The 26,916-nt window shown below is 35.5% G+C and overlaps 1 protein-coding gene and 1 long non-coding RNA gene across 3 annotated transcripts in view; one reads left to right on the forward strand and one right to left on the reverse strand.

The window, feature by feature from the left end:
- Positions 1-17,923: 17,923 nt before the first annotated feature.
- Positions 17,924-26,916, forward strand: part of CDH18 (cadherin 18) — a 526,665-nt gene continuing 517,672 nt past the window's right edge. For both annotated transcript variants that reach the window (XM_021526413.3, XM_031503961.2), the window contains exon 1: positions 17,924-18,295. The gene's annotated coding sequence lies outside the window, so the exon portion shown is untranslated. The remainder of the gene's footprint in view (positions 18,296-26,916) is intronic.
- LOC144246757 (uncharacterized) lies at positions 20,475-21,091 on the reverse strand. Its single transcript, XR_013340441.1, has 2 exons — positions 20,961-21,091; positions 20,475-20,858 (listed from the first exon to the last, which is right to left on the reverse strand). It is a non-coding gene; the product is annotated as an uncharacterized LOC144246757 (long non-coding RNA).

Raw genomic sequence — 26,916 nt, forward strand, 5'->3', positions numbered from 1 at the left:
GCAAACATGTATTCCACATAGTCCTAATATTTCATATTTGGTTTGAGAGACATAATTTTTATTTGATGCTTATGTGCCTCTTTACCTATTTCTACAGAAAATACATATTTTTACATCAGCAGCAAGGAGAACCTGTAATTAAACTTATAATTAAAAATATTAAGCTTACATATCAAAAGGTACAGAGCAGAAAAGTGATGTCAACTGCTTTCTGTTTTTGTCCTTTGTTCTTAACTGCACTTCAAGGGCAAGGGGAAAAAAAAAAAAAGAGGACAAATCCCTCCTTACACTGTACATATCTGTGAGAAAAGTAGTATCACTTCATATGATTTAGAATGTATTTCCCTTTTCTTTTAAATTTCCTCATTGTTTCTTTTGCTTTTAATTTTACTTTGGTATTTAATTAAGTTTTCTGTGTTCATGATGTTTCAACGTATCATCACAGAGTATAAAACAGCTGCCCCATAAAGCACAATTGAATTTAAACTTTTTATTTATTTATTTAGGCATCATACCAAAGAAAAACACACAGCCTTTCATTTTAATAATTGTCATTTTACATGTACTTTATCAGGCTGCAGTCACTAGTGAGTACCCAAGAGCAACCGCAAAATCAATTTCTTTTGATTGTTTAACTTTTAAACAATATTCTGTATAACATTTCCATGTCAAGAATGATAATGAAATTTCATAGAATTTTGAGGCTGAATGCCTCTCCCTTTAGTGAGTCAAGGACAACTGTAGAGCTGCTGCAAACCTACAGGTTCTCCCATATATTTTTACCTCAATAATGAGCAGTGTCATTGAAATTTTTCCCCTATATTTTCTTGCTGCTGGAAAGCTGTTGATATCAGCTGAGTATTGTAGGATATAACAATCTGATACATTCCGATAAAAATAGGAATATGGCTAAAGTATTGTGTAAACCATTATTGTTTTGAATATTTTCTTTTGACCTGAAATAAGGTTATTAAATACCATAAACATGAATTTAAAATCCAATAGTACACTGTATCTCTTACTATAGGAATTTTACTTGGGAATAGAATTTAGGAGATTGCAGTACTCTTCGGGACCAGATGAAGTCATTAGTAATGCTCGGGACAATAAAGGATAATGCAGTGTCATTTCACAAGGCATACACTTCTGCAACATTGGAGAAATCTTGCCATCTTTTAAATTTTAGAGGGATTTGACATAGATTTTAGTGCAGTTAGGATTTCAGCTGACACTATTAAAATGTGAAAAAAGACCATGTGTTCTTGAACTCAAAAGTCAGTACTAAAGACAAAGAATAGGAGGGTATGAAAACAGTTTTTATCTTGCCAATATTCAATGTAAGGTGATTGACTTTCACCCATGAGAAACTGAATGGTAGGTAGAGAGAAAGAGGTCTGTGGAGAGAAGGAAATGAATTTAATGAGTTGTGTAGCTAAAGGTATCCACCAACAGAAACATGACTTCCAAATAGCAGGCATAAAAAAGGAGCTGAAAATAAAGAACACTTGGACATACTTAACCTCTAAAGCAAACCATGAGAAAGTGTGAACATCATTTAATGGAACTTTTAAGCATGCTTTCGTCACTATTCTGTTGTATTAAGAGCAAACTAACTGCAGTTCAAGAGGAACAGAAACTAAAAGAGAAAACAAATATTTTTTAAATAAGTAATTAGACTAAGTTTAATACTAAATTTTCTGATGATTCTAAATTGCTAATAATTCCCTTGAGGGTGGAGAGGTTGTGCAGAGACCTGGACAAACTGGAAGCCTGAGCAATCACCAACAAGAGAAAGTTTAATAAAAAAAAATGCTGGATTCTGAACCTGGGATGGTGCAACTCTGGATGTACTGACAGACTGGGGAATGAGAGGCTGGGGAAATCAGGGCTGCAGAAAGGGACCTGGGTGTCCTGGTCAGTGGCAAGTTGAACATGAGCCAGCAGTGCCCTGGTAGCCAGGAGGGCCAACCCTGTCTTGGGGTGCATCAGGCACAGCATCACCAGCCGGGCAAGGGAGGGGATTGTCCTGCTCTGCTCTGAGCTGGGACAGCCTCACCTCGGGTGCTGGAGGCAGTTTTGGGTGCCACAATATAAAAATGACATTAAAGTATTAGAGAGTGTCTAAAGGAGGACAATGAGAAAGGTGAAAGGCCTTGAGGGGAAGCTGTATGAGGAGCAGCTGAGGCACTTGGTCTGCTCAGCCTGGAGAAGAGGAGACTGAGAGCAGACCTTATTGCAGTTACAACTTCCTTGTGATGGGAAGAGGAAAGGCTGCCTTTAACATGGGGACAAAAATTTATTAGTTTATCTGCAAGCAGAAAGGCTGAGATTTGTAATACTCATGTGTTCAAGACCTTTTTTCATGATGACGGTTGATAACAACAACAACAAAAAATTCTAATTCATCTACAATGAAATAACTGTGAACTTGAGCGTAGAGCATGATGCTACACAACATTACCAGATTTTTAATCTATTGTTGTTGAAATTTATATCTTATAAACATTTTCCACAAATGAATAAGATGGCCTTGCCCATCTCTCTCTTCTGTTAAATTTAAAGAGTAATTTAATACATTGTAATTTTTGTAGAAAAGGCTATTTAGTGACTTGGTAACTGAATAGGCTATTCAGTGATTTGGTCACTATATCAGTGACCAAGAATCACTGCCTGAAATTTCAAAATAGAGACCTCAAATCTGAAAGCATTTTTTTAACTTTTTAGAGTGTCTTCCTCTCTCTAAAAAATTTCTATAGAGTTTCGGATTATAACTAGAAAATGCATACTGATTGGTATTTTTTACTCTCAGTTGAAAATGTAACTCATTTCCAATCCTATGATGCTCATCTTGTCTGATAAAGAGTAAGTTTAAAAAATAAAAAAAGGTTGATATTTGTTAATAATTTTTTTCCAGATAAAATCTCCTATAATGTATAGTCATAAATTTGGGGGTACTCTTAAGTTTGGTGATTAATTTAAAAGCTACTTAAAAGTTGTTTTTATTAATCATTCTGGTTATTGTGTTGATATTCTGATGTTCATTAAAATTCAAAAAATGTTCATTCAATTACCAGAAACAGAGAAACACAGAGAGAAATTCACATTGAATTTATGCTGTCCTTCAAACATATGCTCACTGTTAAGCAGAAGTAGTTCACACTGAAAAATCTTAAGAGTATTGAAGGATTCTAGGCTGAACTGAAAGCCTAAGAAAAGTAAATAATCTACCTAAATTTGCATCACTATAGAAAATACTAAACTCAGATTTTTCAAGTTGTAAGCTTAAGAGACAATTTGAATTTGACATGCTCCTGCTTTGATTCATATTTTGTAACAAACTCCTCAGAAGTTTCTTACAATAAATGTGACAATTTTTTTTGTCCCTTTTCCTCTAAAGCCATGTCTTTTGCCATCATAACTTATTGACAAGTAGATTATCAACAATAGAAAGAATATTCAGAAGTTCTGTCCATACAACTAAATACCTTTGCTCTTATTCCTAAAATCTTTAATTTATCTGGATATATCTGGCATAGAGATGCCAAATTGCTGCAACTTTTTCTGATTAAAATTCTGATTCTAATTTTAAAATTGTTTCACAGTTCAATAAAACCCTGAAAGACAATGACATAAAACCCTTTAAAATCTTAGTATGAGTAAATTAGTCTTTTAGAATGCCTACTGATGTTCAAATTAATTTTAGTTTCAAAGACATTTTCTTTAAAGTGCATAGTACTCTGATTTGTGGAATGTAGCAATTTGAAATCCAGACAGTTAGAGAGGTAAGTAGTAAAAAATTAAAGTACTATTGGCATACAGAAATTTTAATTTTCTACTTTTTTATTCTGGTCTTGTAAAAAACCCTGATATATAGCAAACTAAATCTACATCAATACTACAAGGTAACATAAAAAAGGAATTAATAAATATTTGAGAAAAAAATGAAGTGTGTCTTTTTAATTGATGTCTTCTTGAAAGCATGTGTCTTTCCACTGTTCTATTGGAAAATTATCACACAACAGCTGAAGAGACTACACACACTGAGTGGATTTTTCAGGAAAAAGGGGATCCATTCCATTCTTTCATTCCAGTGTTTAGGAATCCAGACAAAAGCAAATAGTAAAAAATGCTAAATAGTACTAATGACTTAGTATACAAATATGAAAATAACACTTCTAATCAAAATCAATGTTTTTCATTTGATAAGAAAAGAGCTTTTAGTTGTCTCAATGGGCTTTGATCATATTTTGTCTCAGGACAATGTACAAGTTATGCATTTTACCACAATTCATTTGATCTAGAAAAGAATTTTTCTAAATTGCTGTATTTCCATCTCTGGCCTTCCACATAACTTGCATGTGATGTTGCTAAACATTCCTTTTTTGAGCAGCTTCAAGGCCAAGATTCTATCTGCCACATAATATTTGTTGTCATCTTTAGAGTACTCATCAGTTTAGGCTTCACGTGTGTTTATTTTTACAGGCTCTACTGTTGCTGTACTCCTCTCTCTGCAGTGCAGCAGCTGTACCCTGGGATTCAGCCAGCATTATACTGCAGAACCTCTTCCTGGCTCCTTTCAATGATAAATATGTTATGTATATGTAAAACTTGTATTGCCCCCATTTTCTGCTTCATATACTTTCCTGCAACACTTAAACAAAAAATGGGAGAAACCATTTCAGTGTGTGTTTATGAAAATAGGTTACTGCTTCTCTCTTCAGCTCCACTGTTCTATCAATCAACATCAAAATATTTATCAATACATTCTTCTGTCAGTACTGTCCCATCAAAAAACTGTGAGAAAGCATACTGTAAGAAGTCTAATCCAATTAAAATAAGACAGGAAAAGGACTATACACTATATCAAGAAACTACGCAATATATTTAAAAGGCTATGAAAATCCCTCTACTTTGCTAAGATCATGAAGCAAGTTCAATGAAAGAGTATGAAGTGAAAGATGTTTCAAGTGTTCAGAGGTACTAAAATAATTAATTTAAAAGTAAAAACGTTCAACCACAACTGTAATTCAGAGAGAGATGGTAAGTTCCACTGCCACATTAAAGCAATTTATACTGCATAGTTCACATAAGCCTATATTTAATATTGCCCTCAGAACAGGTTACACAGCGTTAATCAAATATGTAAGTCAGATTTTTATTGAATAGGCTTTGTTGCATAATCTGTAACAAACCCCCTTCTATAACTGAGTTACATTTTGCTTACTGAAAAGAATGTGATGAAGTAATTACTCCTGAATTTGTGCAGCCCATGATTTCCACAATTCAGTAACCTGGAGGGTTACTATGTATGAGAGGATGCCTGGGAGATCGGTCATAAAAGTGTGTTTTGTTTCTAACAGTGTTTAATATGATGGCCAGGAAAAGCTGGACAATAAAAACTAATTTTAATGAAGATGTGAAAGTTCAGTGAATGAAAACCTAATGTGCTCCAGAATGGATAAATTCAATAAACTGATCTGTTAGGTGACTAAGAATTCTGGATCTATTTATCTCATATTTTCTGGGGAGTTATGACATTTGATTATTCATATGTTTCTGAGGGAGAAGCTGAATTTAGCATAGAATCCAGAATCACTAGAAACACAATGATCATATAGCAACAAAATAGTAAATGTGTTTATATGGTAATTCTTACAAACATTCACTTTGAACTCAAAAAAATTGTGATTTTTTTCCTTTTTTCTTTTTTTTTTAATTTTTTTTTTCTCTTGGAAAAATTAAAGGTTATTTCTTTGTTCTCCTTGATACAGAAGAATGCTTTTTACAAATATCAAGTGCCTCTTCCCTTTCATGCTGAAGTACAATGGCACTGCTCTACTGTTCATCATTCTTTCAGAGAAGCCATCAGGAAAACTTCCACATGCTGAAGTTTTTCTTAAACAACAACAACCACAACAAAAACCATTCTCATTCTTTTTCCTAAAAACCTGTGAACAATTCTAACTCTCCAGTTGTGGGTCCTAATGCTACTGTTACCGTTGAGGATATGTGCAATTTCTACAATGCCTGGTCCTTTGACAATTTACTCCAGTGAGGAATGTCAGCAGCGCTCTGCCTTCTATGTTTAGTATTTTCAGAGTGAATTCTTGATATCCTCAAGGTCTTTTTATTACAGACCCTCTGCTGCTCCCTCTTTCTGTAGTAGGTGCAAAAATTGCCTGATAAAAACATGTGAACTATGCTCATCCAATAACTCCTCAAGAAATTCAAAAAAAACTTAGTAATTCTCACTATCCTAACCACACCTTAGTCTGCAAAATTGTTATCAATTTTCAGAGTATCTTACTCTGCTGTTCTTTTCGACCTTTCTTTCTTTCCTCATACCGCTCATGTAGGCATATTTTTTCAAGAGCTCTTGTCAATATTGCTATGTCACACGTTTTTCAGGGGAAAAAAAAAGATAGATTCCTATCACTAGTTTTGCAACATTTACCAGAGAAGGACATTAAAATGCATTAATCTTTTTTTCTATAATAGAATTCTGCAGTTGAGTTTGTACATTGCTGCTGTCTCATCTGTGTCTCCTCTGAAAACTGACACAATATTATTGCCTTATGTGTAAAGAACTTAGCAAACATTTAAATGGGCTCAATCTGCTATTCTGATCAAATTTTAAGATAATCTCTCTACAGAATTATTATTTTTTTCCTGAGAATACAGGAAATATTAAGTAATTTCAAAGACACACAGTCACCAAAATAGTTCAAATAGTCTTACAAATATGTTGTTATTTCTATCCTTCCCAACCTGAACAATGTGTGGTTCTTTCACATGACACTAGGAGCACCAACTGTCTAACCATAATCAAATTATTGTAAAGTATCATTAGTGTAATACAGAATTCTTATCATCACAATAGCAGAAACTTTAACTTTCTTTCTGATTATTTTTCCTGTTCATGGTATAAATTGAAGGCAGAGAATTCTTTTGTTGTTCTTAACTGCTTTCTCCCTCCCTCTTCCTCACTTAGTTCCAGTAAAGAACTGGTATCTTCCTAATGTGTGAAGGTTATTTTAGATTAAAAAAAAAAAAAAAAAACTACTAACCTTTATTTCTAAAAGGTTTTGATATTTTAAATAATTCTTGAAAGTCAGTGTTGAAAGATAAAGTATTCTGGATTTTTCTAAGATAAAATGAAATTGCAGATTTTTCTCATCTCTTCTAATATGTTTTGGCAGTTTATGCTTTTGTTGCTTCTCTTTGATTTCAGAAATAGGATTTTTTTTTGTACTGTAGACTGGAGAATATAAATCTTCTCATATGAAGTGTTTGCATATGTTTGCAAAATACAGATGGCAGTGGCAACACATGAAAAGAACCTGTGAGAAAGTTCATTCTTTAAAATACACTGTACAGTAATTAATACACAATGGTAAGGCAAAGTAATATTCATGCATGCAATGTAATAAATAAATAAAGAAGCAAGACTTGGGATGTTGTTGTATGCATGCTTTATGTTGTCAGCAATATGACATGACAAAAGTAAATATTATACACATTATACATGTGTGCAGTTCACAAAAGGGAAAGCAATTATTGTAGTAAAGGACAATAAGGAAGACAAGTTTTGAGTAGTCTACACTTAGCTGAGAAAATACTGATCTAATGACACCGGCATAAAAATAGTATGAACACTGGAGCATGAAATCCAGTGGAAGATTTTTAATAGTACTCTGATGCTATTTTTGTCAAATGTATAGATAGTACCATAAATAGTGAATAATACAGTAAATACTCTTGCTGCCTCTTCATTTATGGTAAGCAGCAACAGAATCCTTTCTCTAACAATCTTTTTAAAATATATTTAAATAGTGGAAATACTTTGAGAAATTGTCTTGAAAGATGCAGCTCTCTTTCAAGAGATACACCCAAGAGAAAAAGTGGTGTATATTTTACAATATTGAAGTTTTTGACCCTGGTCTTCACAGGTTCTCAAGTAAAGAAACATTTTCTTTAAGAGATGAAAATACTGTCATTTTTCCAATGCTCAGGATTCTGAAGGTAATTTTGAAAGTTAGAACACGGGCATATTGCATCCAATACTTAGACAAGAAGAAGCTGCAGGTATAATTACTTAATCTAAAGTATATCTATTAAAAAAAAAAAATCCAAGAAAACCCCAAAAACCCAAAACCAGATGCCAGAATTATTTAAATATTAAAAAGGTGAAATTAATCAATCTTTCTCACCCAAACCCCAAGATGTAGCCTTGGAGGAAGATCATGTCAGAGAATATTTAGGCAAATTTGACATACATAAGACCATATGCCCTGATGGGGTGCAGATATGAGTGCTGAGAAAGCTGGCTGGTGACACTGCTAGACCACTGTCACCTATGATGATGTCCACTTATGATGTCCACCAGCCTTCTCTGCAGTCACGAATGCATCCCCTCAAGGCCTATGAAATTGTGGATGTCAACTTTGTCTTGGTGTTTGTTTTGGGGTTATTTATGATGTTTAGTCTATTGCCTGATCCTCTGCTTTATGCCCAAAAATGCTTGCTTTATCTTTTAGGTGTAGACGGGGGAGATTTAAGCTCTTTGGCAGCTTTCCCAAAACCTCACTTCCCAGGCTTCAGGGATGTCTGGGTGCAGTCGTGGTTTTGCTTGGTTTTGTTAGCCCGGGCAAGAATTTTTTTCTTTCCTGGCTGTGGAGAAGATGCAGAAGCAATTTTTCTGCAAATTTTTGAGGTGACAGCTTCTTAGTCCAAGACCAGAGAAATAGGACCTGGAGTAGAGGGTTTAGTCAGGATCAGCAATAAAGAGACCACTCGGTTCCACCCCCAAACCTCGGGAAAGCCGAGCCAGGGAGCAAAAGCACATGCAGAGGCTCTAGCCCAGCTGCTTCATCTGCTATGGAGGGGAGGTCAATGCCAGAGACTCACCAAATTTTATCTGTTGCCCAAACTGCAGCATGAAACTCCTGTTTGGCTTTTTTTTTTTTTCCACTGAGACAGACACTGGTGCCATCTTCCACTACGTGGCATGAGCCAAGTTTTTTCCCTGGCATTCTGGGGTTTTGTGCTGGTGTGCATGAGGGTAAGGTTTAATATCTAGCATTTAATTACTTTTCTGCCCTTTGCCTTGTGGACGTGCTGTTTGTTAATTAACTGTTGAGGATTTTTTGCACTTTCACTGTTAGTATTCATTTCCTATTGGTGGAAAGGGATTGTTGGAACCCTTTTAGAGGAGACAACTCCTTCTAGAGTGTCTTTTCCTAAATTTGTTTGTAAACTGAGACAGGATTCTCTAATGTTGAGGTTCAGTATTATATGACCTGATACACATAGGGAAACGTTTGATAGAAATGCTCCAAGGAACTCCAGGACACAATTAGAGAACACTATAGTCATCAGGCATACAGTGACTGATAATTCTTTCACAGTGCAGACCTACTGCCAATTTTTGTAGGTCACAACTGTATCTGCTATCTGCATTAAACCATACTAGTCACTGCAGAGTATGACTGCTTTAGCTACAAGAAGAAACAAGTAAGTTTGGAAGTGTCGTTTACTTTCTCCTAGCAATGCTTCATATTTTATTAAAATACTGTAAAGAAGGATGTCCCTTTTGAAACAAAAATATACTGTCATGGATCTCACATAGGAGACATTTTGTGTGTCATCTTGAAATCTAAGAAGAGAGCTGGGAGAAGGGCAAGAAATATGTTGTTTGTTTTCTTCAGTGAGACAAGAAAAAGGGAAATCATTAAGTTACCATTGGCAATAAATAAAAAGGACTATTTTGTGAGATTGAGCATATATCAGATAAAGACGTGCCCTTTCCCTTTCCCTCCCTAACAGACCAGGTTATCAGTCAGAGTGACTTAACAGCCCTATTCTATGCAGTCCTGCAGAATCACAATTTAGCAAAAGGAGATGTTCTTGCAAGTGAACCTCAAGCACTCTTTCCCCTAGCCTCCCTGAATCTTGCTAAGCTTATTTTAGTATTAAGGCATTAACATTTTATCTCCAAAGTCCAGGCAAAATAGTAAATTCACGTTTTGCACTATATCCTTCTCAATGAATTCCAAATGACTACATTGCCTCTTGCCCAGGGATCAACTGCTTCACCCTAGGATAAAATGCATTTCAGTACTGTCAAATACTCCTTTTCTATGAGTACCATCTCCATCAGAAGAGACTCAAAAAATAAACACAAGACACAAGCACAAAAATAAAAAAATAAACACAATTGGCAGGCAAAGATTTTACCTTCACAATCGTGCAAACTATATGCCTGTATGTACAAACAAGGGGGTCTCAACAAAACACAAATGTAAAAATAAAACATACAAGAGATGGATGCAGGGATGTGAGTTAGGATAAAGACATTGTCAAAGCTTGCAGGGATTAGGTTAGAAGAGACAGGACAATATGTAAAAGATCTTTATTCATGACTTGGGTGATTATCAAGTCTGTGGATGATTTAAAACTTTAGGGAGCTGTTCATGCACCATGGTTGTGCTGCCATTCAGATGGACAATTCAGATCCTGCAGCAGTACGTGCTGGAGGACAATAGGCTGGAAGTCAGCCTTGAAGAAAATAACATCAGGATCCAGGAAGACTACAAATTTAACATGTTCCAGTGATGTTTGCTGTAACAAGAAGGTCAACAGCATTTGGAACTCTACTACAGGAATACTGTTGGCCGGTCAAGGGGAAATGACCAGTTTACTGGTAAGGTCAACCTAGAATTCTTGGTCCATTCCTGGACTTCACAGTATGAAAAAAGACATGGACACACTGGAGTGTGTCTGGTAAGAGACCATTAAAATTATTAAAGGGCTGCATGAGAGGCTGAAAGAGATGGGACTGCTCCACCTGCAGAGGATGAGCCAGCCTTAGAGAGGAAGAACAAGGAAATAAAGAGATGATAAGGCTCTTAGAGTAATTTTATGCCTTGCTTTTCTGTTTCTATCATTTTGGGAGTAAAACCTAAAACCTAAACCCAACAAACCAAAGTAATAAAGGAAAAAAAACTCACCTAGGGTGGTACCTTAATACCTTTAAGATGATCTTGACTAGGAGAATGGAAAAAACCTTTTACCAGTCTCCATGAACAAAAAGAAATATAAAACAGACAGCAAACAACATGCCCTTTGTAACCATAAGGAAAACTGAAAAAAAAAAATAAAAAAAAGAAACTTAAAAATAATCTTGGCAAACAAATTATTTGTTTGCTACTGTCTTCAGTGAAAAGATGAGGTAATAACTGCCAGGTCCAGAAGTGCACTTTCCCTTTCCACAAGATTACCTTGCTGGACTCAGGGTCAGCTTGATGATTAAAGTTGTTGCAAAAGGCCAGAACAAACCTCAATGGAGGCTCAGCTCTGCTTTTTGTAGGTGCTGCTTTTAAGCTGATGTCTTTGTTCCTGTCTCTCATCTGAGCTATCTTTTCACAGAACAATAGGAAGGGACTGATCTGCAAAGCAAGGTGAGCCAGGCACAGAGAACCCTCTCACAACCAGCAGGACAGTGACCTCACCAACATGGACACAGTCCACAATGTCTGAGCTGGAGAATGGGTCTGAGACAACATGCAGGATCGGCAATCACTCAGTAAGATCAAAGTAAGAAGAAAATATCGAGATTTAAAAGTAAAACAAGCCTTCAGGATACAATCAGGGAGGTATAAAAGTGCCAGAGCAGGTGCAGTGCAGCTTACAGGAGGTCTTGCAGCAGGTCCCAAGCAAAGGTGGTAGAAGGGAACATCTGCTGAGGCTTCTTCCAGCACTCCACAGAGCTCTTTCTACTTGTCAAACTGGTAGTCAGCTAAATTCCTAGAAGGAGGGAAGTGAACTCCAGGTCCTGACACATAACATAGGAATTCCCATTAAGATAATGATTCTTCAGTAAAGGAAAGAACTCTCCAGGAAAACATATTCTAACCTTTTGAGGCCAAAATGTAGACAGCTGAGCAGAATTTAGTGACACAGACTCAAAAAAAAAAAAAAAAAAAAGGCAAGTTTACTTATTTTCTTTGATTTTACACTGTTCTTACTTTTTTATTTATTCCCTATTATTCATTTGGGTTAATTACTAGTCTGTCCTTCACTGCACAAGAAGAAGCATTTGTGTTTCTCTTTACATCAAAATCTAAATCCATCATAACTGAGTAGGATTTAGATCCTGGAGAGGCTTCCAGGCAGCCCAGAAACTCTACGAAATATCAATCAATTTTCTTGATGGGCAGTTGTTAATCTTGTGCTGAATATTCCTGATTGTGTAAAAATAGGTGTTTTTGACAAGAAATATACATGACTAATTAAGATTGAAAATTATTCTATTAATTAAAATCCTGTTAACCTTATTCTCATTACTCTTAATTGTATTTCTGGTTGAACGACAGCAGTCATTAGATATGGTTTAAATACATTTGCAAAGTTTCATTTGTAAGTTTCTCTGTATTAAGTACATTTAAAATAAGTATTTGCAAATATATTGAAATATATTATCATCTGACCTCGTATTTTGGTAATTCTTACTCTATTTGGCAGGTGATTCTATTTTAAAGATGAATGGCATGTTACATTTGTTTGGGGCTTTTTTTCTGTTTGTTTGATTTGTTTTGGTTATAAGTTTTTTATTTGTTTTAGTTTTGGGGTTTTTTTTGGCCAGTGAACTTCTGAGGAAATCTTAAACTGCCTTAAATCAGAAAGATTATGAATATGACTCCTAGAAGTAATATAGTCAGTGAGTGCTTGCAATGAAGCATGACAGAGGATTAATTTCTCCTGTGTGATTTAGAGCCTTCTCTGCTAAATAGGACACATAATTTCCTGCAGTAGGAAATACATAGAGACTCTGTGTACATTATCTTTTTGCTTCGCTACTAGTGCGGCATTCACATGTTAAACCCTCTCTGCAGCAGTAAGCAATTCAGGGTAATGTTTCCCTGGGCTTTCTCTGTGCAAGCTAGAGAAATAAACTCAAAATATTTTTTAAATAATTAAAAATTGACTTATGGTTTCTATTTAGGTCCTCTACGTTTTTCTGGGTATACACCAGAAAAATTATATGTCCTATTCAAATTGATGACATAACATGGAGCTCAGTTCTGAGTATTAGCTGTGTTTTATCAGCTTATTTTGCTCTTTGTGCCTGGAGCATTTTCTATTGTCTCCATTGTTCAATAGATAAATATTTGGATATTGTGAGTTTAAATATTCGATTACAGAAATCTCACAGGCTAAAGCTAAATCTTATTGATAGGCCTGTTTGTCAGAATTTGAAACCCCAACAAAAAAAATCTGTTTTTCAATGCATATAGGCAAAATTATGTGGGCCTTATTCAATGACAAATTGCAATATATATTTCACAAAAGCTTAGGGAGAGATAACATTTGTACTATAACATTAATGACCTTTTGCTCCTCGTTGTGCAGTAAGCACATTTGCAACTTAAAATCATCATTTAGACTGTACTGTGTATTGTAAGTAAGCATTGTACAGTGCTAGCATCTTAACTACCATTACCGCAGTGCCACTGATGATAATAAAAGATAAAGAAATTTAAATAATTTTCCTCCATATAGACTTTCTTCTGAAATTTAATGTTTATACATTACCCAGAAGAAACAATGATGTCCATTATATCCATTTTAAAAACAGAAAAAGTTGAACACTGGCAGCTAAATAAATACATTACTTTTAAGAATTTGTTGTGAAAAGGTATGAAAATGTACATAATACACCACTCAAAACAAATTAACAGTTCTTATCAAGCTCCAAATGACAAGAATTTAATCAAAATACATAACTCTTTTTTGACAACAAAACCCATAATAGGGGAGAATTGAGTGAGTGCACGGAAATGTCATCAATGGCTCAAGATTATGTAGGACATCATCCAGTAAGGTAATACTACTGCAGGAAAAGCAACATTCAAAATTCCTGACAAGCTCAACATTCGTACTATTGCACTTCTCCTTTCAAAGTTTTTCCCAGTTTGGTCCTTCTAAGCCTTTCAGGACAATGTTACTTAGCATAATGCCACTGAAAGACCCTCCATCTTTTGACCCTTAATGAAAATACACTTTACTCCCCAGCAGAAGTTTACAATTTTCTGAGGCTGCTGCACGATGCTTTGTGCTAGGGAAAGGTCTTTCACTGTGTGTCTCTTGCACTGGGAGCTGGTCTTGTATACAATAACAGCACATTTAATTTGCTTATGTTTTGCAAGGCTTCAGTATCAAAAACAATAAAACTATAGAATATGGTTTGTCAGAAAAATTCTGTTATTGGCAGTGCCATCATATATTGTGGCTATTGCTAGGGGCAGGTCTCAGATTTTATATCAAACTGCTGCTCCTCACAATTTAGGTTTGTGTGGCTTTGAACCTCAGCTTTGTTTTAACTAGGTTAACTACTGCAGATTTTTTTTCTTCCCCAGATAATTTCTTTGATTTACCTTTCTATAGGGCTAAGCTTAGTTTTATAGGCATAGTAGCCTCAAATAGTTATTTTGTTTAGACGTAGGTATTTTTGACCCGCCAGGATGATATAAGATAGCTCAAGAGAGCCTAGAGAAGTGGACACCTAGGAGGCTCCAAATTACAGGCATGGGGTAACAAGAGACTGGACAAAAACAGACATGAAGAAAGAGAATTTAATTATTGCCTTTTAACAACATTCTGAATTTGAAAAAAAGTAACAAACAAGCAAAAATCAGTTGTCATGTGGGAACATCAGTCAGTGGCTGAAGGTTGTACTGGTGGATTAAATGTATCCTAGTAATGCATACAGGCTACTCTTTCTCTATATAAGTCACTGTGTTTTAGGGAACAGAAACTATTTCCAATGAGAATTAGGTCTCTATGCAAATATTTAATTCCTGAAGCTAGAGACCCTATGAATTTTCATGAAGATACTTTTATTTTTAAATACAGTCATTAGTTTTTCTGTGTTTTACTGAAAAGCTCAGAGAAATTTAATTCTATTGTGCTGGGATTTAGGAATTTGTACACAGTTGAAATAATTATCTGTATTTTAAATGTCTAAGAAAGTCTTGACCTAGGCTAACTCTACCAAACAATGCTTATGCAGAATTCAGAAATTATTACAAATACTCCATTCCAAGTAGATTAGATGTGGACATGATGTTCAGAAAAAGATAAATATTTAGGTGTTTGCTGAGGAAGAAAAACCTCTAGATGTTTGGTTATGAGTTTTTCCATTTCAGTGGGCTTTGAGAATAGCACAGCCCATTTCATTCACTAACATCAGTGTGGCCCTTTGAAGGTTTGAATTTTGTAAAAAAGACTAATTCCTGTTGTCTTAAATAGATCATAGAGAGACATAAATTTAAAGTAGATCTGATAAATTCCCAGACAAATGTTAAAAAATTTGAAGTGGATGATCTTTACATAGAGAAGGCAAATATAGTCCTAGAAATGTTACATATTTAGTTTTGCATCATATTTTAGTGAATTATTTGTCTGACCAAGAAAACAATATTATAAATATTAACAGTGATGAAAATAAAAAAATTCATTTAAATTGGTTTGCACTTTTATAACAATGTTCACCCTGAAGCTCATTAAAGCATTCAGATAGAAAATAAAGTATATTGTGATTTATGGACATGCATTGCATTATATCATATTCGTATACATAACTTTGATGGCTGAAGTCAAAGTCTTTAATAAATGGATATTTACCTTCTCTTATTCACCAGTATGTTTACCAAAACTGAATTGAGTAGCTCTAAACCTTAAATACTATCTTCTATATCTTAAAATAGATAAAAGAATCTAATTAAATTGTAACAGTTTCCTAGTCTATGAAGATAAGGACCCCAGTGGCCATCTGTTCCAACCTCCCTGCTCAGACAGGGTCATACTAGAGCACATGGCACAGGATTGTGTCCAGAGAGTTCTTGAATATCTCCACTTAGAGAGACTCTACAACCTCTCACGGCAACCTGTTCCAGTGCTTGATCACTCTTAAAATAAAGAAGTTTTTCCTCATGTTCAGGGGCAACTTCCTGTTCATTATTTTCTGCCCATTGTCTCTTGTCCTATTGCTTAGCATCACTGAGGAATAGCGAAAAATACCATATAGAACACAAAGAATTAAGTATCATTATCTTTTTTATCTCTCAGAGCTTGTACCTTGGCTTCTTTCCTAAGCATGCCCTTCCAGATCTGAAAAGGGGATTTTTCTAAGGAAATATGAAATAAAATTGACAAAATCTATCCTCAGTAGTCTTGTATTTACATTTGAGAATTTGAAACAAGTCTTATATATAGATTTTTCCCCATCTGTCAAAAAAGATTTATCTTAAGCATCATTAAAAATAATTAATATTTTAGGTTTCTACATTAAATAGCTGAATATGCAGTGCTTAATTTCAAGCCTGTGAGTAGTCTGAGAATTTTAGGAATGTGTTAAGACGTGGCAGAACTTGAAACCTGAATGATGTATTCAGCAATTGTATTAATTGATAGATTCAGTGTTTTTGTACAATGTAGAAAGCCCATTTAATTATTTCCCGTGAAAGGTGTAAAAATGTTGAATCCTGACTTATTATTTTCTTTGAAGAATTTATCAAAGGAATCTCTAGGAATAGGCAAATCTGCTATTTGTTATTAGATGTTCATAAGGTGTAGTCTCATGAAGCTGCATATCCCATATGCATATTCCATATCCTGTCTTACCTTTGATCATTGGACAGAGAAGAACTACCTTGATTATTTTTGGAATCACAACATAGGAACTACATATATTTCCTCTTTTTTAGTTGAATCTGAAATAGTGAAAGAACTATTTCTTATAAAGAATCACACTTGATAAGATATAAAAACATGATGCTTGCAAATAGAAGTGACCGATGCAACCTACCTTCTGGACTTCAGAGGATGGTCTGTATTCTCCCACAGTTTGCTTGAGCATTAGATTTAGTTCATAATTTTCACCTGCAAACAGAATGAACAGGCCTTAAATCAATGTCTTTATGTGTCCTTAGTGTCCCTGAATTATGAAATAAAATCAAATTTTAAAAAGTGGAAAAATAGTGCCAGTCTATTGCATAAAAGTACTTACTTTGCACAATATACTCCCTGAAATTTTATTTTTACCTAGTAAAGCACAGTCTATTTTTTGCATATGTGGGGAGAGAAGTGCAGAGTAAGATAAGGCATGCTATCTAGCTGTCCCATGTGAATCTTCTGAATAGATACTGTATCTTCACCTCTTGTATCTGAATCTATGATGTTTCCATACAAATGTTAAAAAAAAAACCCAAACAACAACAAATCTCCAAGCAAACAAAAATAAACAAGACCTCCAAACAAACAAAGAACAAAACCCACATAACCTCCCACAAGATGCACAAGGTGAAACACAGTGTAGGAAAAAGTTAGTTCAAGCTGACAGGTTAGGAACACAGTTTGTGAAGCCAATTTCTCATGAGTCTTGGCTTATGTTAAATTTCCACAACTGCCATAAACAATTTCAGTTACAGTACACACCACTGGGTTTTTCTGAACACAAACCCTGAGGCTTGGATGCAGCTTCATTTCTAGAGTGGACCATGGGGGTAGTGTGTGTGTGTGTGTGTTTATTTTCTTTGTTTTTAAATATGCATTCTAAAACATGTAAAATGGGTAAAAATTTTAAAGTGTTAAGAATACTACTGCAGTGCAATGTGTGTGTTTATGTAACTATCACAAAAAAACACTGAGAAAGATAGCTTTGAGCCTGGTCTCTCCTAAACAATTTTTCTTGAACAGAGATAAAATAATGAAAAATACTTAGTTAAACTGCTGGCCAAAATCTTATTTTTTGTATTGCTCCTGGTAAAGACCCTGGGGAGCAGCAGTGGAATCTGTGCTATTGATTGGCTGGTTAAAGAGAGACCTATTAGATTGAGACAGGCTAGATTGATTATACAGCAGCTGAAGGAGCTCAGATTCAGAGCTGAGTGAACATCAGGGTGAGAGAGAGGGAGAGCAAGCAAGAGAAAGCCTGCAATAGAGGGAGACTGTACCCACTGTAGCATCAGTGTGTGACAGCTGGTGCCTGATAACACTGATATTGAGCTCCTTCCATGGAGAACTTGCTGAGCTACCCTTTTTTCATTTGCAAGAGGATGACAGCTCTAAGCCAGTGCAACTGATGACAGACTGGATCGTGGAATAGCTCCTTTCACTTACAATTACATCTCTCATGTTCTGCTTCTCTGAAGAAAGGCTTATTACAGAAGACAAAAATTCATTCTCTCCCCCTACCTCACATATTATTGATGATATACAGAGTTTGATCTTCCAGGTAAGGAAATTATCATTTGCTTTTCTGAGCAGATAAGAAAGGAATTATTCTTTATGTATCTTTGCATGTTAAATACAAGCTTTGGCATTTGTTCTCAGAATGCATTTTTGCACTTGTATTTCTTTCACTCACAGACTATATGTTTCAATTGTTATGTACACTTAAAGAAAATTCACAGGACATGGTGTTTGCATTGCATTTATCATGCTTAACCCTTTAGGTGAATGGAATGAAACAAACAGAAAATATTATTTCTAACTACTTGGATGATGTTCTAATGTATCTTGTCCCACACACGCTAAACAGTCTGGAGTAATAATGGCACACAAGCTCTTTTATATTGATCTATTAATGTACATATTGTGATGCCAGGTAGAGAGAGAATTTATCTGAAGGATTTCTCAGTGCTTGTCAGCAGTTTGAAATAGTATCTGTCTTTCTACTGCAAGCATGCCACTGCTGAGCAAATACGGTCAGCCTTAAATAATTTATCATTAGACTGCTATTTTTTATCGATATAGTAGTTATTGCTAGCATTCTGCCTGCAAAGCAAAGATCAAGGCTTATGACTTGAAATATGAAACCTATGACATTCTGTTACATTGTGCTGTATGTTTGAAGCAGCCATCCCATGGACTGATTGCCTGTTTTGGTATGACATTGACTCTACTGTCTCTTTACTGCAGAGCTGCACATAAAGTTTCTATGTATTTCCTTCAGCTGTGTTTTAAGTGGTTATGCTGTCATAGGTGATAGATTCTGATAGTTTGGTGTGATTTTGAAGGTGATAGACTATATCTGAAATAACCCAGCTTTTGGATTTGAAGTATGTCAGGAAGTTGATTGACTGGATGTTTACAGGCCACAGGAGCATAACGCTAACACAGGTCCTTCATTAGCAGCATATTCCTGTCAGCTGTGACAACATGTACCACCTTCCTCATCAGTTTATGCACTCTGCCCCTTGTTCCATACTACAGAATTTTTCATATGCCAGATATTGTGATTATTCCCTCTGGGTGGAGTAGAGGCATCAATCTATTAATACAAGCATTTAAGTAGACTTTGACTCAGTCAAGTACACTGTTTCAATGCTTTGGCTAGTTAAGAAACTGCCTATAGCAAGGTCTTACTGCTAGGAGGTGGATCTATATGTAATCCAATTTATCCAATGACTAAAGAATCACAACTACAGAAAAGTACTTTCGTCACTTCCTTTACCAAGACATTTTTAATAAATTTCCATAAAACACCATACTTAAATAATTAATGACTTCTCAAAAACCCAAATGAGAAGTGGAGTTGCCAAAATGATTATTTATCATTTTTAAAAGACATATAAGAATTGAAGACCTTGGGTAGATAGAGAGATATTTTACAAATTAACAATAATTTGAAGGGGGTATCTAGGAGCCCACATGGATAAAATATGCAATACTTAAGAGAAAGTTTTGTCTTCCATGAAGTATCATATGAATAAGCATTGTTGTCATGGTTTGACACTGGCACAATGCCAGTGCCCCCATGAAAATGTGATCCCTACCTTGAATGCTGTGAAGTGGAATCTAGAATAGAGCAAAGCAGGCCCAAGCTTAATAACAGGAAAAAACCTTTATTAAACTACCACTACAAAAGAAAAGAGAAAACTAAAGAAGGGAAAAAAAAAACACACAAAGATCCAAATGAAAACCTTGCAAAACATTCCTCCCCCCCCACCACCCAAATCCAACAAACCACAGTGAGACACAATCTGGACCCCAATCAGGTTTCCACCCTCCAGACAATCGATACTCAGTCCATCAAGGGAACAGAGTCTCCCCTGTGCCACAGACCCCCCAAGAAACACACTGCCACATCCTGTGCTTCCATGTCACACATGGCACCGCCCGGAGAAAAAGTTTGCCATGGTGACCCTTCTCCTTTCCATGCACAGTGCTCTCACCACCAATGCATGGATGGTCAGACTGCCTTTAGGATTTTTCCTTTCAAGGATGCCCTGCCAAGAGGGGAGAAAACAACAGTTCAGTTTTTCATTGTTTGGGACCACAGTCCCCCCCCATTTTCCCCTGGGGCCGAGGGCTCAAGAACAGAGATCTTCTTCTCTTCTCTTTTCCTTTCCAGGGCAAGGGGGCACCACCACAAACCCCCTAACCTTTTCTCTGTTCACTCCACTTTTGTCTTTTTCTCAGCTGAAGCAGGTCTCTTGACTCACTGGCATCCTCCCAAAACACAGTCCCTCTTGACGGAGAAGATTTGGTTCAGGTTGTGGCTAACACGGAAAAGTCCAGCCAAAAGCCACTCCTTGTCCCCCTCCCATCCAGAATTCCTCCTTCCAACATCCCATCCCAGGGTCCAAGGTGTCCCTCTTCCTCTCTTTCAAACCAAGGAGGGGAAAGGAAAATTCACAAAGCTTTCATTTCTCAAGGAAGGGTTAAAAGTCCGAACTCCCAGGATGGCTCGATGCCCAGACATCCAGCAACTCCCACACAACTGGGCACCTTGCAGCAGCTCCCCCCGCTCCTCCTTCCTTGCGGCTTTCTCTCTCCCTCTCGGGAGAGGAACTCTGGGGGGGGAAATGGAGACATCCCAGATTTCTTCCACCCTTCCATCTGCAGGGGCCAGCCCGATTCCAGTCCTTTCACCACCCTTGGGGCTTTCAGCCTACCTTTCTCAGGCCATGGGGGCTTCCCCTCCCCCACCCAGCTCGTGGCTGGGCGGGGGAAGGTCTGCACTGCACGCTGACCGGAACCAAAGAGAGCGAGTTCCCCTGGGAATTCTGCTTTCAACCCCTCTGTGTTCTCAGAGGTGTGTCTACTTTCAATTGGTCAATATCTAAATTGACCTCTTCCTTCTGGGGAAAAATTATCTTTCCGTGTCAAACCACGACAATTGTCAAAACAGGAACTAAACTGATGACCCTGAACTAAAGGCTTACTTAAACTATAGCATCTGTGGTATTTTAATACCTTGTATCTTCTATATGAATAGTATTTGTGTTATTTTTTATATACACAAATGTCAGCAATTTTGATGTTTCCTTCTAAAACTCTTTCCAGGTAGCCAGAAATTCTCTTGGGAGCATATTTTGCCACCATAGGTTTATTGTGTGGTATTTTACTCCATAAAATACTGCCAAAGGTGAGCACAGCATACATTGACTATAGAATCAGAGTGCAGAATCTGACCATAAATAATGGAAGGAAACCCTTTACATTTTAATTACCTGACTGAAAATATTAGCACTGAGACAAAGACATGGGTATTGAGAGCTAGATTTACCAAACATAGACAGTATTCTATAAAGAGCTAAGATAATTGAATGTCTAATTCACTTTGTATTCTTGCAAAGCTTAAGGCCTGCCTCAGTATATTTCATGTGCAGTTTGACTAGCAAAAAAGTCCTTTATCTGTGCTCAAAAGCTTTCCTACAGCTCATATAATATCTCTCTTTTCTCTCTGAAAAGTCTTGTTCACTATACTGGGCTCTTTAAATACACCTTATAATTTTCTGACTAGAAAAAAAAATCACGGTAATTCTGCGATTTCAGCAAATTTTTTCCCTTGAGATTAATGTCTGTTACAAGGTTACATCTAAGCCATGAAACTGCAAATAACACTAAAAAGTTAAGTTTTCTTTTTGCAATGGGAATATTTCACTTGAACCTTATATTTATTTATTTAAAGCACAAAAGAGAATCAGAAACCCAAACAATTAGTTAAGCTTACATTCATATTTTTCTACTTGTAAGATATACTATTAATTTCCAAATTAAATATTTTAATTATCTTTTGCCAGATCCAGAAAAAATTGCATGAAAAAACCACAAATGTGAAAGAGTTAAAAGTTTGCATATTACAAACAGTGCATTTTCTTTCAGGTCTTTGATGTTGTTAATGTTAAACTGGACTTTTTGAAACACTTTAAACTAAATCAGTTATGTCATCTTTTTCTCAAAAGATTAATTTGATCTTTTTGAAATTAATGTTGCATTCCTTTCCAGGTTGAAGTCACAGAATGTGAAATTTGTTTTTATTTCCTTAGCTAACTTAAAGCCATTAGGGGGCTCTTTCCTCCTGTGATACCACACAGCAAACTGCAATACAAAGATACAGATAGTTCCTATATTTTTTACCAAAAAATTATTCTTGAATTAATTTATTTTGGGTGTAGACCATTTTAATGATACAGAGCTGCTAACAATCTATTTTTGTTCATTTGTTGGAGAGGGTTCGGTTTGTTTTGAATATTTTTATTGCACATAACTGAAAACTTTTACTGTCAATCAATGGTTTTGTGTAGAAGTTACTTTATGTCCCATAAAGGAGAAGCAGTAAACATATTCAGCAAAAATTTTGAAGTAATCCCTGGGATTACAAATACGAATATGCAGCATCACTTATATCCAAGAAACTAAAGTCTATTTATTTGAATAATTGTGAATAATGGTGCAACTAGCTTAAAAAAAAAAAAAAATCCCTTGTGTACTGTTATATTGAACTGAAAAGAACCTAGAGTATCTAGAAGTGACATACTCTTCCCTTACACAGCTTACTTTCGGAATGGCTAAGTATGGGATCAGGGTTTTTGGATCACTCTATTTCACAAAATGAGAAAGTTTCAACTCTGAAAACATTTACTCATATGAGCAGCTACACTGAAGTTACTGTGAGCCAAATTCCAACAACTTTGTTCTGCCTATTACCCTTTAGTTTCTGTAGATTCATTGCACCACTGGACCTGAAGCCAGTTGTGAAGTTTGTACTATTTCTTGTGGGGCTGTAAACTTTTTACCATTACTTGTGATACTTGTGATTCTTCAGAAGGAACTATAGAATAGTCTATTGCAGGCTAAGGAATAGAATTTAATTTGTTGTAAAGCATAGCAAGGTAGTTGTAAACACTGCAATGTCATGCTGAGGTGAGGCCAGGAAAAACATGAGTGTCACAAGACAAGCAAAAGAATTGTCCCCCTGTTCCAGTTTTGAAGAATTTTCTTATTCCTGCCATCCTTGAATGAAAAAAAATCCCGTGCTGGTAAATTGTTTTGCCTACCCTGAACCAACTTGCTACTTTAAATTGTTTAGCTTAGAGAGATTCCAATAATATCAACTCCATTCAAGAAAAAAAGGAAATAAAAAAGACTGATACACTTTGTGATGCATGACAGTCTCAACGCAGGAGTATTATGTAACTAACTTGAAATTTTAAAAAAGAGATTAAAAAATGTTAATTGTTGGTTTTACTACACATCTGAATAATCTCTATTTTTACATTCTTTAATAGCAACTATCTTATTACATATCAATGAAGAACTTTGTTCTAATAAACAGCATCTAGAAAGTCCAACTAGGATCTCAAGATACTTTGTTTATTGCTCTACACAGACAGGGGTTCATACAATATAATGCAATTGTTAAAAATATGGAATAAATCAAGTATTATTTCTAAGATAGATAATTGATGCTTCAAACTCTAAGATTATCTTCATTAGATATATTATTAGCACATTGCAAATTCAGCATCATACAAATTATCTTTCTGTTAGTAGAAGAGGTCTTATTCTTTACTAAAAGGAGGTTAAAGCTAACTATAATTTGTTTGCATTTCAAGTAATTAATTATGTAAACATGAACAGTCATTAAAACTGGCATGGCATTATTATTATTAGTAATTCCTCTGGCACAACATTGCCAGGGAGTCAAAGGAGGTGATTGGTCCGCTCTATTCTGCACTGGAGAGGTCTTACCTAGAGTCTTGTGTGTGGTTTTGGGTACCATAATATAAAAAAGGTATAAAGCCATTAGGGAGCATCCAAAGGAAGGCCACAAAGATAGTGAAAGGTGGATGGGTGGGGAGGACATCCAAGGAGTGGCTGAGGTCACTTGGTCTGTTCAGCCTGGAGAAGAGGAGACTGAGGGGTGACCTCACTGCAGATACAACTTCCTCATGAGGGGAAGAGAAGCGGGACTCTAAACTATTCTTTGTGGTGACCAGTGACAGGACCTGAGGGAATGACATGGAGTCTTCTCAAGGGAGATTTAGGCTGGATATTAGGAAAAAGTTTTTCACCTAAAGGGTGGTTGGGCACCAGAACAGGCTCCCCAGGGAAGTGGTCACAGCACCAAGCGTGACAGAGCTCAAGAAGCATTTGGACAATGCTCTCAGGCACTTGGTGTGATTCTTAGGTCATCCTGTACAGGGCCAGGAGTTGAACTTTAATTATTCTTTTGGTGCTTTTCCAAATCAGGATATTCTATGATCATATGACTTCTTTTAAGGCTCAAATCAGACCAAACAAATTGCTGGAGGAATGACAGGAAGTGTCAGAAGCATGAAGCAGAGACCACTTCTTGGCTGGAGTCAAGCACCCTAGTAGCAAGACTCTTTTCTCCTCTATAAAACACAGTTTAATTTAATTGTATTCTTTGCTTCCTTGAAATCAGTGAAATTTTATGTAAAAGATGACAAATTAAACCCATGTAAGAGTCTGGCACAAAGTTTCTGCAGAGTTTCCCTCCAGAGGTAACTCTAATTTACTGGTTGGTTAATTTATCCATTATATAAACATACTATGCAAAGCACTTTCAAATACTTTTATATGAAAACTGTTGTGTAAATGTAAAGTATTATTATGGTAAACAGATATAATTTAAAGTTGACAGAAGTAATTTCAGGTAATGAAAATGGCAAGAGTCTGGGGTGTTTTATTAAGCATGAACAAATAATTAATCTCTGATGAATGTTGAAAACAGAAAAAACAGTACTCGAATAAGTAATACTTAGGGGTTTTTTTTTTCCTATTTAATGTTTTCCATAATATATGAAGGGAATAATTCAAATTACTAGATTTTAGAAGTAGTTTACAAAAGCAATTATTACATGTACTGTCAAAATATTTTAAAGATAAGCAGTAACAATGCAATCTAAAATACACATCACAATACAATGAAAAGCAGAATATTTTGTATTTTTTAAATTTATTAAAATTTTTACTGGGAAAAAATGACAAAGCAAATGAAATTGCATTGAAACAGCACCTGCAGCTTCCTCAAATTTACATATAATCCTACATATATATATATATTTATTTATTTATTTAAATATAGACGGTGGCATTCTGGCCCAAGGCAGGGGTAGATAATCTTTAGGATCAGGGAACTAGATAATCTTTAGGGCCGCTTCCAACCCAAATCATGCAATTAAATGAATCTATTATACATGTGCATACACATGTGCATGTACCTGTGTTTAATCTTATCCTTCAATGTCTATATTCCACACAGAAGTATATAGTTTATATAAGTATATAAAGAAGTATATAGTATATAGTCTCCCTGTTAGAGAAAATTTGTAATTTTTAGGAATAAAGCCATGTAGAAACCAAACTTATTCCTTGAGTATCATAAAAGAAAAGGGTTTGTTGATTGTGAAGTCAGTTGAAGGTACAAGTTATAAGAGAGGTGTCACCAAGAAATGCAGATCATCAGGTACCAGGACCCTAACAAAATGCTATTTTCCCTTATATTAAAAACACTTTGTTCACATAATCTGCTTTAAAGCTGTGATGTGATGACAGAAAAGCTTTGCTGAGCAGCATGCAACAAACTACCATTAAAACACATGGGACAGTTTTGAGAAAAAACCTTTAAATTTTTGGGTTTGTTTGAATTCCAAAATATTTAGAAGTGAGCCAAAATTGTTGTTCCTTTGCAAAACACTGATTATGTTTGGTTCTGGAAAAAGACATGGATAAATCCTTGTCTGGTCTACGACTGTTAACATCAATCTGTGGAGTATAGAGTGAGTGAACAAAATTCTGCAGAGCAGCTGAGAGTGAGAAGTAATGCTGTTAAGGTAAACAAAATGAACTGTCAAAAATTAGTAAATTATGATAATTGTTTTTTTTTTAACATAGTGAAACAATAGTTTTGTTCTTAATACTATGTAATGATCAGAAGGTAGAAGCTCTTGTGTCCCAGAATACTTAACAATGACAGTATCAATATTTTGCAGCATATGGAAATTATGTATACCAGAAAGTAAAAATATACTATATTCTTTTAAATTCTATAAATTTCAGCTCTAGAAGTCTTTTTCATAGGGATACATAGAGTTCATCAAGTTCTAAAAACTTCTGAAAATAAATTGTAGTTTTGCTCCTCCTAGCTTCTTAACATGCATTAGTAATTCCTAATTCTCTACATCAGAGCTGTAGTGATGTGTAAGGACAGTTCTGAAATTAATGTGTAAATAAGAACAAGCTCATCTGAAAATTCCTCCTGCTGGTGCAGTTTATTGAAATGGATTAAATAATATAAACATATCCTTTATTTTTTTTTTTTAATTAACTTATAACAGACTATAACTTTTAAATACTGTGTGTGGAACCAGAATTTGAACCTATCTTCTTAAATGAAATAATGAGTAACTTCTGGTGGGGAAACATACTTTCCAGTTTCCTGCCCTCTTCGGAGTCACAGGAAATTTGAAGCAGCTTCAGGTGAGCTTGGATGATATTCAAGGGGCTCAATCTTGGATGTCTGTCCATTAATTCTAGGTACTGTTATACATCAGTACAGAATCTAACTGGTAAAATTATAGCAATGTCATCAGTACATGC

This window comes from Lonchura striata, chromosome 1 (genome assembly GCF_046129695.1).
Source record: "Lonchura striata isolate bLonStr1 chromosome 1, bLonStr1.mat, whole genome shotgun sequence".
Lineage (NCBI taxonomy): Eukaryota > Metazoa > Chordata > Aves > Passeriformes > Estrildidae > Lonchura > Lonchura striata.